At 49.5% G+C, this 13,908-nt stretch overlaps 1 protein-coding gene across 1 annotated transcript in view; it reads left to right on the plus strand.

Annotated features, from left to right (window-relative positions):
• The window catches only part of LOC137479915 (uncharacterized), a 255,481-nt gene that overhangs the window by 170,070 nt on the left and 71,503 nt on the right, over window positions 1-13,908 (plus strand). The window lies entirely within an intron of this gene.

Consider the following 13,908-nt stretch of genomic DNA (forward strand, 5'->3'; position numbering starts at 1 on the left):
TCAAGCCCTAATTTGCATCCTCCTGTAGAACGGAGGAATTGCCAGATTCAGTATTTTGTCCCAGGGCAAAAGAGCAGCTTTAGAAGTGGACTCTGCTCAGGAGCGAAAACTTTAAACACTAAAGTTTCAGTGTTTTGAGCCTGATTGCCTCCTGTTCAGGAAACAGGTAAAAACATGAACACTCCCCGCTAAGCCACGGGAGATTGATCTCCCCTCCCTGTGCCAGGCACAAACCAACCCAAACTCCCCTGTCTGCATAGCTAAGTGGGAAGAAGATCAGTCTGGGCTGCAAATAAGGGAATAGCACGTAGGACGTCAAAGGATGCAAGTGACTCCCTCATTCAGAAATCTCCTTGGGCACATAAGGAGCAAAACTTTAATAGCTGTTTACCAACTTCAGCTTCAGCTGGTTAATGTAAACCCCGCAGATATCCACTGGCAGGCACGGATACACATGCGGCATGTTGAAAGGCACACAAAAACAAGAGCCGGGAAGAGGCAGGGAAACAGGGATGTGTTGGCACCACTCCTGGAGCAGCAGCTCCCAGCCCTCCCGGGCTCCACAGCTCGCTGATGTCAGGCTGTGGCGCTGCCGTTAAAGGGGCGATGGTACCTCCAGCCTCTGCACAGGCTTTGCCCCTCCAGCAATCCTAGAGGAGCTGGAAGGGAAGGGGATAGAGCGAAAAAAGTAAAATTTTCTTTTCTATTTCTTGTCTTTGTATTTTGGGGGGTTATGGTTCCTTGGTTTCCCATGCAGAAGCTGCTTCTCTCATTCCTGTGAGTCTCTGGTTCTGCACTGAGAAAGAAATGGTACCTAAGAGACACAGTGAAATAAAATAGAAAAATATGGGTGGAAAAGCACTAGAAAAACAGGAGAAAGGCTTTGAGTAAAGGGAAGAGCTCAGTCTGTCATAATTTCTAGCTCTATTTGGGAAGTTTTAACAGCTTATCACTAAACAGACATGAGCTCTCACTCATGCTAACACACCCAGGCAAGCTGATCAAACTAATTAATATGTAAGCAACGTGTCAAATGCAAGGATTTATTTTTGCAGGCAAGTGTGGTCCTGTCTGAGCCCTGAATACACTGTGATCTATTTTTTCCCTGCCTCATCTGCAGGGTGGGTCCTTTATACATTATTTTTTCTATCACGGCAGTCTTCTGTAGCTTTTTGGAATGGCTTCTCTAATTCAGAGGCAATATTAATTCTGAAGTGAGATTTTCTTTGCCTGCTAATACTTCTTTCAAGACAGATCATCTCGGGTCAAAGTCAGTGTTTACACTTCAGGGCTGGACTGGGAAGTGTAAAGTGGTAACAGAAGCTCTGCAGGTTTTTGGACCATGTTGGTGGATGCAGCATGGGCTTAGAGCATCTATGCTGTCCGTGTAGGCTCTGGAAGGTAGGAGAGGATGCCCAAGAAGCAGCACACTGCAGATCCCATCAGCAGCCCTCTGAACTGATTTCCCTGCTAGGCTGCTGAATCCTCGGGGTTTTCCTTGATCCAGTGCTTGTCCCCATCCCACAACACCCTTGGCGTGCAGAATCACATCCCCCTGAAAGCTCATGCTGACCAGCTCAGGACTCAAGTTTTTCCTAGCCAAATCTTACCTGAGATACTGTGGGCTCCTAAAGAAAGTTGAGACAGTGGCTGCATGGCCACAACTTCAATTCTGTTGTACCCAAGTGCTTAAAATTACCTGCAGCCTCCTGCATCCCCACTGCCTCCTGCTCCAAACTCCAGCCCCAACAACTGCATTGCTGAATCCTCTAGGAAGGGACTCTGATCTCCAAATGAGTCCTATTGGAGCCCTAATGAGCTGGCCTGGCTAATTGCCTCCCTGGGTTACAGCCCTGGGTTACAGCCTCCCTGGGTTACAGCCCTGATTGCCCTCTGTAGCAACATAAACCCTGTGCTGCACTGTCTGCTGGTGGGGAGGCAGATGAGGACCTGCAAAGGGAAGGTGATGCAGAAGCTGTTGTGTCTACAATGCCTTCTCCAGTGTTATTCTCATCTGATAGAGAGGAGGACTCATCATAGCCAGGCCTGGCCATTGACACAGCTGTGTGAAGTGTCCATGAAGAGTAAAGGCAAAAAAGGTCACCAGAAGAGGATCTGGTGCTCCAGGCAAGGCTCTCATGTGTGCTGTTACCTGCTCTTTATCTGAAACATTCAGCTGACTCACAGCTACCAGTGATGCCAGGGCTGTGAAGCCATGTCCCACCTTACTGGGGCACTTGTAAAAATATTACCTGGGGTCTCACCATGCAGTGACTGGAGTGGGCATGCTGAGTTTTTAGGAAGGAGTGTTTTCTTCCCCAGGTGCTGGTGGAACAGTAGAGTTAGATTGTGACAGGTCAGCAGACAGGCTTGGACCTGCTTTCTCACTGATGTCTCCCATGCTTGGAAAGATCATTTCTGGAATTACTTCTGCACGTCCATGATGCTCGTCAAGGTCTGAGCTCAGCAGTGTTGTCCAAAGCATTTCTTTAATGCTGGGGACAAATTTACCTCCTTGCAATAGTACCCCAACACTGAGTGGAGTTAGACAGGGATAAAACAGATGTGAAGGATAAGCATGGACCCACAGGAATACAATTATGGGGTGAATCTAGACTGGTATAAATGGTCATACACTGAAAACCAATATCTTGCAAATGTTTTTGACCCTGCTGCTCTCTGGGTCACGCCAGCACAGCCCTCACCACAGCCTGTCTCAGTGTTGGGCACACTGCAACGTGTGCACTGCTCCTTGTCATGATCTATGTGACAGGGACAAAAGCGCTGGCAGATCCTGCTCCTGGTCTGAGCTGTGGCATCTCCTCTGCTCTCCTCCACCTGGGATGCTGGAGAAGATCTCATTCTCCAGTAAATGTGAGCTCTGCTCTTAACATCTTTCCTCAGTCCTGCAGGAGATGGAGGCTCTGCTCCTGGCATTTCTCCCCCATCTCTGATGGGTTCCTGGAGCCCCCTCGTGGCTCCTGCCACTGACAAGATCCCACCGAAGCCACCCCTGGGGAGCTGCTGGAGGGCCCACAGCACCTCTGCTGCGGCTCCTGTGCAGCTCCAGTGCTGGTGAGGCAGCTAGAGTCACCTTGGGGATGTCACAGGGGGACAGGGCATAGGGGTGACAACAGAGACACTCAGGAGAGTGAGCAGGGCAGACAGTCCCATACCAAAGCCATTTCCCTGCTTTGTGAGCCTGGCAGGAGATGAGTCCTTCAGTGGCTTTGCAGTGCCTGTCCTTGGAGCCTGCTGCTCGATGTGACAGCCCCAGGGGAGGTGGCCACAGCCCAGACCCGGCGTGGAGGAAAGGGAGGATGTATGGGAAAGGGGGGGACGTGAGACAACGGGAAAAAGAAAGGAGGTGGAGATCGGGGGAGGAGGCGACACAAAGGTGGGGAAAGGGGCTGTGGGGTGATGGCAAAGGGTGTCTGTGGAGAAGAGGGGAGAGCGGCTGGGAAGCGGCGTGCAGGGCAGGGCAAGGCTCGCTGCCAGGGAGCTGGGGACGCCCGCCTGTCCCACGGGGCCCCCAGTGCCACTAGATGGCACTTGAACCTCTGCGCGGAGCGACACGGGGGTCCCGGGATGCGCTGGGCGCCGCGGGCTCCCAAAATGCTCCTGGCAGCAGTTCCCGTGGGTGATGCTGTCCTGGGGACTGGCTAAGGAGAAAACGTAAAGGCTTTTGGGACGGGTATTTCCCTCCTGTCCCTGGCCTGTGCTGGCCCTCCTCTGGCACTTGCCATTCAGAGAGGCTCACGCCACAGTCTCTTGCAGAGATGACCTGCTGAGGTACCACTCAGCTTCCACTGAAAGGTACCTCAAAAAAAATCTAGTGCACTCTCAGCACAGCCCAGTGGTTATTGTATAAATCGATGCTTTGTTCAGCTGTGAGAGAAAATCAGATCCATAATGCTGTGGATGGAAATATTGAGCCCCTTTTATCATTTTCTGTCCCATCCTCTGCCTCTACATGTACACTGTGAGGTCATGGGAGGCACCCTGACTGTCACAGCACGTTCAGGACTGGCACGAGATAATCAGGATTGTTTCAGCAACCAGACATTCCCCTCTCCGCTGAAACTGAGGGATGCCTGGGTGACCCCAAAAGGGTGCACAGAGGAAAGAAAATGCACATAAGATTGAAATAAAACCAGAGAAATCTGGATGTTGTGTCATATATTGGCCAAGTCAAACATATCTTTTCTCCTCTGGATCCCAGCCACTGCATCACTGGCTCCTGACAGCTGCCAGATCTGTGACTTTGTGCTGCTGTGTAACTGTGTGTGCCGTGCCTGACTTTGATGGATGTTTTGTATTGCTCCCCTTTGTATCCCACTGGAAGGAAAGCCCATGAGTATTTTTGAGAGTGTGAGACCTGAGGTGCTGAGGCATCACCCACCTGACAGGATACAGGCTTGGCTGAGCCTACACCACTGTTGAAGGACAGGCACAAGACTTATGAAGGGCTGAGGCACTTAGTACCCACAGAGGGAAGCAGCAGAGCATCTCTTGCACACCTTTGAGAGAAAAAGACCTCAGAAATTTATTTTGAGCAATCCAGAGAAAACCTGGGGCAGAGACAGGCTTTGAAACCTGGTCCTGCCTCATAACCTGATGCCCCACACTCTCCCCAGTTCAGGGGAATGCTTGGCATGAGAAGGGCTCAGTTTTCCATCTCCAGGTGCCCAGACTCAGCATCCTTTGTTTGTCCAAGCACTTTTCTTGGTGACAAGTGAGTCACTGGAGAGCTCTGCAGCCTGTAAGGGTCACACCACAACCAATCCCTCTGTGCAAACCAGTGTCCTCTTAAGAGGCAAAGCACAGTTGTAATGCTTTCAGACAAGCCCAAATAGCTGTGATTTCCCCTTGACAGAGCAGCTGTGAAATTGCAGTGGGACAGAGCGTGGTGTGACAGATTATGTGGGTGGCAGGGGATGATAGCAAATCCATGGCCCTGGAGGGGGCTGAGCTGTGCTCCTGAGCACAGATAATGTGCGCAGGCTGAGCTCAGTCAACAATTTGTTTGCAGGACCTTGCTTTGCTGGAAAAAAATAGACCCAGAAAAATCCCAGAGCATTGTTTCCTTTTCTTTTTTTAATTTCCAAAAGCTTGGCCCTGCTGAAGCTGGTGGGTGTTGGACCATGATGCGAATCATTGCTGGTCCTGATAGCACCAGCCCCTGCTCACATGCCCAGGGTTCACTGCAATTCCCTGAAGCTCGTAGCTCCCAGCATTCAGGTCTGCAGCCCCTGCTCCAGGTGTGTCACTCTCTACCCTAAATGCAGCCTCTTTCTCCTCTTGGGAAGCCTGAGAAAAAAATGCCCTGGGAACCCAAAGCTTCCTGCTACGGCATGTGCATTTTTTCTCAGGACCAGCAGATCTCCTGAAGCTCCCCAAAGGGGAAGCCCTCTGCCCTGGGTGGCTCTAGTTACTTCTAGACAAGGTGGTGAGGATGTGATGGATGTGGAAGCCTGCAGGTCTTTGTTAGCTGCAGCAATGAACAATCCCGTCCCTGAGAGTGTTGTGTTGGGTCCACCTGCTCCATGGGGTCCAGGTTACAGTGGCACCAAGTAGAATGGTGACTGGGGAGCAATTTGTCATGAGTGGTGGCTCCTGAGGCCGCCATTTGGTCTTTGGTGGAGCAGGGGTAGGCAATTCCTTCCTCTGAAGCAATTTGCTGTGTGTCACTGGTGCTGGGGACACTGCCCATGTGTGCCATGAAATGCAAATTTATGCTTGAGGCCCCTGTCTGTGCCTGTGGTAGGAAGCATTTTTAAGGCTGGTGATGTCCTCACAATGTTGGCTATCTCAAGAGCACGGCCTGGAATGAAAATGACTCCAAGAAGGTCTGGTGTACAGAGAAATGTCATGGTGACATCTGCTGCTTCTGGTCTTGGTGAGGCCAAAACTGTTGGGAAAGCCCTGGTGCTGGGGCTGCTTCAGTGCTGAGGCAGCTCGTACAGCCATCTGTGCCAAGTGACTCATTTCCTCCTGGCCACAAGGGGAAACTGCTGCTGCCAGCATGGAAACCCACGTTTGTAGGGCCTTTCAGTCACTCCAGGGATCATCCCTCTTGCTTCCCATTTCTGGGGTGGGACATGGCAGCTGGGCTGCTGAAGAGTTGCTAAGGCTAAAAGGCAAGGCAGGAGCATGGGGGTGTTGCAAGAAGGAGAAGGTGTCTCAGACACATCCTTTGACACTGGTGCACACCATGTCACTGCTGAGGAGACCCCCAGACCCCCACAGCCACAGCTGGGTGTGCACCTTGCACCTTTCACACAGTGCAACATCCATGGCAGAGGCCTGATGTCCCCCACCTCGGTTTCTCACGGCGCCATTGGACACAATGACAATACAAACATTGAGGCCATCGAGCCACTAACTGGTAAATGTCCTTTCCAAACTGCTGCCTCTCATGTGGCCAACTGAAAGGTCAGCTGTGCCATCCCACTGAGCACCCCTACCCAAGGAAGGTTTGGATATTTAACCCTTCCACCACCCCTTGGAGCAGCAGTAGGAAGACTGGAAACTTGTGGCTATGTGCAGACAGGGGAGTAGAAGAGGACTCAGGGACTGAGGGATGCAGGAGAGGACTGTGAGCTGTTTGCCTGCCTCTGTGCACTGCTCTGAACCGGTTTGGGAGCTGTCGTTCTTCATGAGGGCTTTGTGAGTCTTGCTGTGGAGGATTATCGACAAGCAGCAGCTCTGCCTTCATTACAGCCCGTTCATCACCCACCGCAGGTCGTTAAGGGGTGTGCAGAATGGCAGGAAATGCATAATCTGTTCTGTAGGCTGGAGGTGAAAACAGTTTATAGATCACATAGCTGGAGACAGGAGTATGGGGGGTGGGGGGCTGATTTCAACAGCTCACCTGGATATATGAGACCCAGCAATGGGCCATTAGTTATCTTCAACATCTACTGTGGCTTGTGCTTTTCCGGACTACCACATTTACAATGTCTTTCAAATCACATCTTAGTTCTTACTCATGTCCAACCGACCCCTCCAGGACATAAAAATTCAGCTGATGATGAGCCATGGGTTTGGGAAAAGCAGGTTGTTAGTCCTGAGGGCAGCAGTGGGCAGAGAGGGATGGTGCCCTGGGCTGAATTTGTGGAGAGCAATTTCTGCATTATTCATTCATGAGTGAGTTCCTTGGGAGTGTATCTGAGCATAACAAAATGATATTGAACATTTGTAGCATCACAAATTGACTGCACACAGGTGATTTCAGTTGCTGTCAGCACGTGGCCACTTCTGGGGCAGAGTACAGGTACCTGAGCAGGGGAGAGGCGGGGGCAGACTGGGCAAGGGAGAAGTCTGAAGCCAGTGTCTGCCTGTGCCACTGTCAGGCAGCGACCCAGACACTCTGTGCCCTTGCCTACAGACTGGAGAAATTTAAACATCAGTTTTACACCTCAGGGAAAGCTCCGCAGCCTTGGGGCACGGCTCCGGACTGTGCTCCCATCTCAGAGCAGGGTGCTGAGCATGGCTGGAAGCTGGGGGTTTGTGGTGCTTGCTGGTCTGACACAGCTGCACTGGTTTTGCCTTCAGACCAGTTAGAAACTGCAGAAATAGCCACAGAGAAACTGAGAGTCGTTTTGTTATCCTGGCCTTGGGAAGACTTTCCCCATGATTCCTTCGCTCTGCCTCCCTCCTCTGCTGTTTCCATCAGGCTTGGGGCACACAGGAGTGTGAGAAGCTTCTCAGAAAGCTGAGGGATGCAGTTTGGGTGAGGTGTGGTGTGCCTGGTCCTTAGGAAAGCTTGGTGATTTGGGTGGGGGCACCTGTGGCCTCCTGCAGGAGAAGGATGTAGGCTTGGCTTGCCCAGGAGGACTTCCTTGCAAGCCAGCTATGTCTGATTTCTCCTTAATGGTATCTTTTAGTGGGGGCTGAGCTGGGACTCACAAACCTTTTTTCAGCTCTCAGTCTGGGCTCCCTGGGGAAAGCCAGTCTGTGATGAGTGGAGGCCAGAGGGCACAATGTGCAGGGGATAAGCTGTGTCGATAGCTAGCGTAGGTGGATGAAGATTCTGTGTGCTACCATGCTATAAACAGTAATAAAGATACCAAACCCACACAGACAGGTCACTGATGAGACACCAGCAGCCTTAACAAGAGACTGAGGAACCATCCAGCTGCCTCCAGCAGGTGCTGGTGGTGAGATATGCTTCATGTCTCATCAGTGCTGGAGAAGTGCTGACAAGAGAAACAAAAGGTGTGAGCAGGGATGGGGAAGGAGAGGCTGGATGGAAAATGTGACTTTGCATCCATTTCCAAGTGAGAAAAATCTTGAACATATTAGAAGACTGCAAGGGGAGGGGTTGGCCCACTCAACAGGTTTTGGATCACCCCACAGCAGCACTGGAGCACGATGGGCTCCTGGTGTAGTCAATGAGAGCACCCAGTTTGGACTGTGCATCCGTGGAGTGACTCCAGCAAACACTTGTGCACCAGTGCTGTGAGCGAAGCTGAGCTGAATCCCAGATCCTGGACCACTTTCTGCTGGAACTGTCAGCCTGGGAATGTCCTGTACCTTCCTCTGAAGCAACTAACTTTGGGAACTGGGTGATGAAGGAGGGTACAGCGTGGGGTGGCTGTCACTTCCAGCCTGTCCCATCCGCTTTGTGCCAAGGTCAGAAATTTTTTTTGTTTTTTTGGTTTTTTTTTTTGGTTGGTTGGTTTTTGGAGTCTTTTTTTCACCTCCTAGCTGCGTAATTTCATCTATAAAATGCTGAAGTGTCAGGTGGGATCAAGTCCTGCCTTTCATTTTCTGTTTCTGCTTAAATTAATATTGATGTAGTGTTTATCTTTATTTAATATTCATGATGATAAAAGACTTGGAGCCATTCACTTTTAATTACATCCTTCTCATATCTCATAGAAACAGTCTAGTGCAATTAGAGGCCTTCCAGTGCATGAAAGAAAAACAAACAAAGTTTTTGCCTCCACTTCTGGAAGTGCCAAGTGGGGTTCCCTGGGGCATGCCCCTTCCCTATGCTATGGTGGCCTGAGAGCAGAAGTTCCTGTGTAGGATTCCTCTGGGCTGTGCTGTTAGGGAATCCACAACACTTGGTGATCATGTGCAGCCCTCTAATATGGGGCAGTGTCTGGGAGAGAAGGGAAAGAGGCAAATGTGCAGCTCCATTGGATGGGGGTAGGTGGCTTTGAATGCAAGGAAAAGCAGCTGGGGTTTCCTGAGGGGGGGTTGTGATGTGAGAGGTCCATTTCTGTCCTTGCAGCAGCCCCGCTGTGGGGGTGACTGGAGCCCTTGTGCTTGGATGGGGGAGAATTGGAGCCCCTGTGCTCTCTACCCTCCCTTCTGGCTGGGGATGTGTCCTTGTGCAGCTCAGAGTCTGTCCCTTCTCTCCCAGCAATAACAGCCACTTAAATAAAATCTGGGAAAATGACCATGGAGTGATGCCTTGATGGCAAGGCAATGAGCAGCTCTCCTCTTTAGCACTCAGACAGCATTCCTCCTCTCTCCCATTACCTTTTCCACGAGCAAATTGTTATACTGAGCTGTGCAAATTGCCCAGGAGCTTCTGCTGGGAGCCTGAACCTTTTCTGACACATAAAGCCAATCTGTCTGAGCGCGCCTAATGTTCAGACATGGTCTGGTGATCAGCCTCTCTTTTGGCAGCTGGGGCAGTGGTGGCTTCTGCTCTTGGTGTGGTTGGTGACAGGAGGCAGCAAGCCTGAGGACTTCCTGTGGACTGTAACAACTTTCCTACTGTCTCAGAGCTGGGTTTTCACAAGTCTGAAAATTTGAGCCCTGAAGAGTTGGATGTCAACATCCAACATGGAAACATCCCATGTTCCACTCTGTTTGGGGACCCCTGTGCCAAAGAACTTTCTGTTCTTGGGCTGCCTTTTGGTGAGGAATCAGATGGTGTTGGTCACATCCTGCTCACACCAGCTGATTGCTACCTGGGGCTTTCTCATGTTCAGTGGCTGTTTCCAGGAGCAGTGTCCTTTGGCTGAGACGACATCTTAATGAGGAGCTCCTTTAAAGTCTCTGCTCTGTTCAGGCAGGGCTGAGTGCAACAGGCTGATCATTTTCACCCTGTAAAATGTACATCGTTCCATTTTACATAGGGGATAATCACTGCAGAACTGACTCTTATTTTCATCCTTTTCCTGCTGTAATTACTATCCCCCTGCTGGATGTCTGTGCATGATGAGTGAAAATTTAAACTGCCCTGGGTGATGGGACATAGACCTTGCTGAAAAATTTAAATGTCTTGTATCCAGAGAAGGCTGGCCCATAAATAAAGGATGAAGTCTCCACTGTAGGAGGGGGAGAGCTAGTACAGCTCCCGATTTAACATCTTCCTGCCCACCTCCATCCTTGCTTAGAGCTGTGGTTGTTCTTCTTGCCGAAATCTAGGAACTTGTAGGAGCCCCAGGGTGTCAGAGGCTGGAGACACAGAGCTAGGAGGCCTGGCTGAGTCACTGTGTGTGTTTTAAGGAAGGCTTGGATTTAGGAGTAAATTGAAAGCAACCATCCTGAGTTTAAGTGGGCATGTTGATCCATTTAGCCTAAAGCTAAAGCTGCTGGTACCTGCGGAGCAGAGAGGCTTAGCTAGAGCAGAAGTAATAGGCCAGTTTTCTTCATTGAAAAATGAGGAATACAAGTAATTAATCTCCTTGTGACATGGAGGGGGTGCTGGGGGAGAGTGATTATAACATGCCATGAGCACTAGCATGAATAACTCACTATCCCTTCAAAGGTCAGAGATTTTTTAGTTTCACCATAGAGAACGGTTTCTATTCCCACATCTCTTCAGAGGTATTTTACACTCATAATTTGCAGATCAGCCCAGACAGTCACAGATGAAATGACAGTTTGGTGAAAAATCTCTCCCAGTAGTAAGTTGCTATTTCTGTGCATTACTGACTGTGCTGCTTGAGTTCACTGTAAAGAACAGGAGTTGGAGATCTAAGGCATCATAAGGTCTGACTCCCTTCTGTCACATGCACAACATCACATAGACTTCAGGGATCCCTCCCCCATCTTCTGCTGCCGGCAAGGGCTCATGCAACACACAAATGTAAGGGTCAGTCTCCCCCAGCATGTCTGTCCTCAGTCCACACTGGTTTAAACAGTTGCATGGAGGAGGAAATTGTGTGGGATGGACCAATATTTCAGGAAGAGGCGGTGACTCTTCTTACTTCCTAGGTGGTAATTTGCTCTGAATGTGAAATCTCTCATTTCCAGCTTCATGTCCCAGGAATGAGCTGAGGGGCTTGGCCTCCTGTCTCTCACCCCAGCACCAGGCACCTTTAGGCAATTGATAGTCTCAAAGATGTTAAATTCCTCTTCAGTTCAATCAAAGGAGGAAGAGAAAGGGGTGAACTCAACAGCCTCAGACATGAGAATCCACTTGGGAAAGTCCCTAAAAAGCCACCTTCATGTATCTGCTGTCTGTGGAAGACTGGGTGTGATGAGTGGGATGCAGGCGCAGACAAGTTAAAAGCTGAGCTTAGATGGCTCTGTGGCACCTTCTGCCATCAGCCCTCGGGGGTGGGGAGAGGGAGTAAGGCAGGATGGAATATTTGCTGCCATTAACATGGGTAATTACTTTGTCATTCCCTTTTCAGAGCTTGTGCAGTGATCTGTGCAGAATGGATGGAAATTGCATTGGCACAATTTGGGGGTGATGTAGGAATTAGCTAAACTGCCAGGACATCCTTCACTGGGGTCCCATGGAGGTGGTGACTCCACTGTAGTGGGTGTGCTAAAAAAACATCATATGGGGTGGAATGGGGTCACAGGGATGGGGGAGCTCATTCCTGGGCCTTGCTTCTTAGGGAGCTTTGTGTGGGTTCTTCCAATTAAACCATTACACTTAATTAGTTGGAGCTCCCTGTGGAGGCCGACAGGTTACAAATTTGAGGGTTGGTCTTTATTAGCTGTGGGTTAGGATATTGGGTGGGGAAGTGCAGGTTGCTCTGGAATTTGCTGTCTGAATCCTGGAGAAACTCTGCTCCCATCTCCTGAGTGTCCCTGTCCCCAAGGCAGGCAGTGTCATACAGTCCCTCTTAGCATTGCATTCTCTGCAAGGTGTTTCCATCAGGTGGCTCTTCCCCTTCCCAGGACTAAGGGGCTCTGGATTTTGCAGGATCACCTCAAGGGCCACAGATTTTTTTTTTTTTGTTTGTTTGTTTGTTTGCAGGCCTTCTTTAGAGGGAAACTCCTAGAAATGGAATGTTACCCCAGAGTGCAACCAGGAAAGATAATGTTGGTGGCTTGGGGGCTCTGTAACAATCTGGTAGAGGTGACCAGAGATGCCTGTCTGTTCCATCTTCCCGCATTCCAGCTATTTTTTTATGCTGGAGACTTTGGATGCAGGTTTTCTAAAGGCCAGTGCAGTCTATCAGCCCTATTCCAGCTGTATTCTGCCTGCAGCAAGTAGTTTGTGATAGTTCTTTTTTCTTGCCTTGTACTGCCTGTTCACACCTCTCTGGTGTGGCCCATCCTCCCCCAAGCACAGTGAGGAAGCCCTTTCATCTTGCAGCTGCACTGTGGAGAAACAAGGAACTCTGGGTTTGTATTAATTTTGAAGAAATAGATATTTTGATTGTCAAGTCAATCCCAGGTTATTTTGGGCAAATGCAGTTTGACAGACCATTATTTTGAAGGGACATGGATCATTTAACTAAGCCTAATTGCCTCTGTGTGACAATTAGTCACTCGGGCTGAGGAGGAATTGGTGTCACCATCATTTTGTATCTGGGAGCCAGTGACTAAATCTAATGAAAGTGTTTGAATCAGAACTTCTATGTACGTACATGCATTTTTATGCAAAATTGGCCACATCTCATGGGACTGGGCAAGACTGTGTGAGTGTGTGGTTGTGCTGCAAGGGTGAAAAGGAGTGCTGAGGATTTGGGCAAGGAGATTGAGGTTTTCAAGTGCCTCCTTGGCTGGAGATACGGGGAGCTGCTCATGTAGGTATGGGGAGCAGTGTTCAGTGCCCGTTTTGGCTCTGAGATACAATTAACCTCTTGGCAAGGGTGATAGGCTCCTGTTTCCAGTACAAACCTAATGGAGGGAGGAGAACAGCCAAAGGTCTGGAGAAGGGAAGGGTTCCACAGTCCCTGGCCTGCTCCATCACCTGGTGGAGTCACCTCGAAAAACAAGAAGCTTGAGACCAAGGGTGCAAGGTTGTTCTTCAGGATGAGGTGAAAGACTCTGTCCTCTTTAATTTCCAGGAGGTAAATGATGCTCTGTGGTTGTGTCCTGGCAGTGGTCAGGGTTACACAGCAGGAGTAAGGGCTTGCAAGCTTCCACTGCCACGCCATAGCACACCATGTGATGCTGAGGTGGTTTATTTGCTATTTACACTTTAAATGTGTCAGGTAAATCTTGCCAGACTTTGAGGCTCTCAGTCGTCTTCAGTGTAGAGTTCAGTGGTGGGAATGTTTTGTGAAGGAAAGGTGGGAGGGCAGTGCTCCTTTGCTTCAGGTGCCACAGGCACTGGAATGCCACTGCAGAATTGGAGGGTGGTAAGTGGTTTCTGGGAACTTGCTCTCCTGTCCCACAAAGCCCAAAGTTTCCAAAGTCTTTCAATTTTTCAGAGAACTGCAGACCGTCAGCTGAACATTGCAAGGCAGCAAAGGAGCCAGGAAATGAACTCCTCCATGAAACAAAAATCAAACTGACTCATTTGTTTTCAAGGTTCTTTACCCCAGCAAAATGAAAGCCATAATCACACAAGGGAAATAGGAAGATAAATTGGGTGTTATTTCAAGTATCGCTTGCTCACATAATTTTATTGTGATGTTTGCAAGAATGGGCATTTGTTCCAAAGCTTTGGAATCTGGATTCAGACAAATTCTTGTTACTCTAAGCTTTTAGCAAAAAAAAAAAAAAAAAAAAAAAAAAAAAAAAAAAAATTTA

The sequence above is a fragment of the Anomalospiza imberbis genome, chromosome 10, assembly GCF_031753505.1.
Source record: "Anomalospiza imberbis isolate Cuckoo-Finch-1a 21T00152 chromosome 10, ASM3175350v1, whole genome shotgun sequence".
Lineage (NCBI taxonomy): Eukaryota > Metazoa > Chordata > Aves > Passeriformes > Viduidae > Anomalospiza > Anomalospiza imberbis.